Source organism: Engraulis encrasicolus, chromosome 23 (genome assembly GCF_034702125.1).
Source record: "Engraulis encrasicolus isolate BLACKSEA-1 chromosome 23, IST_EnEncr_1.0, whole genome shotgun sequence".
NCBI lineage: Eukaryota > Metazoa > Chordata > Actinopteri > Clupeiformes > Engraulidae > Engraulis > Engraulis encrasicolus.
The window spans coordinates 48767531-48768328 of NC_085879.1; the positions used below are offsets into that span (position 1 = coordinate 48767531).

The window sequence follows — 798 nt, forward strand, 5'->3', positions numbered from 1 at the left end:
AGGAGTTGACCCAGCTCCACGGCTCTGGTGTCTCGTTCTCTTCCCTTGTCATATGCGTTCAGAGCAGCAGCACAGCCAGACACCCCACCGAGTCTCCGAGCTCTCCAGTCCGCCCTCCAATCAGCTGCGCTGGGACGGGTCAGGGCGGAGCCACCGCTGACCACCACTGAACTGAAATGATCACCTATCTATATGTCTAGGTAAACTCAGTCACGGACTGGACTGGAAAATGTCCGTGCCGATGTTTGCTTGTCTGAGGTAAGAAACCAAAATGAAACGGAGAGCTGACATACCGGTACTAGACATTTCACCGAGGCGGTGCCGATAACAGCATTCTTTGGAAATAGCCTACATTTTTCTGTAGCAGGCAGGCAGGCAGGCAGCAAGCTATCGCGGTTACTGTACTGTAGAAACTCCAGTCAAAGCTGCCGTGTGATTTGCAAATAAGCTGTCGCGATGAATAGCACATCACACTACAAACGTAATCATTATTTGTTTAGGCTAAACATCAGATGTGAAGGGACGAAAATAAGTGTATGTATCCAAATCCCTTTGTGTTTGGTGTCTGGCACATGGTCACGTTCACTAGAAAATGTTGTGTGTCCTGTATTATACTGTATGTATGGCCTATGCAAGGGGTCAGGAACCTTTTTGGTGGAGAGAACCATTGAGGCCAAATTTTTAAAAAGAAACTTTCATGAGAGCCATACCATTTTAAAAAAACACTACATACAATCAAAAGTATGTATTTCAATAAAGCCCAACAATTTTAGAGTGTACTGTCAAGTTATTGCTTTT

At 45.4% G+C, this 798-nt stretch overlaps 1 protein-coding gene across 1 annotated transcript in view; it reads right to left on the reverse strand.

Moving 5' to 3' along the window:
* The window catches only part of pkp3b (plakophilin 3b), a 98334-nt gene extending 98076 nt beyond the window's left edge, over positions 1-258 (reverse strand). The window contains exon 1 of the mRNA XM_063189522.1: positions 1-258. This exon is cut by the window's left edge and continues 417 nt beyond it. The gene's annotated coding sequence lies outside the window, so the exon portion shown is untranslated.
* Between the last annotated feature and the right edge of the window lie 540 nt (positions 259-798).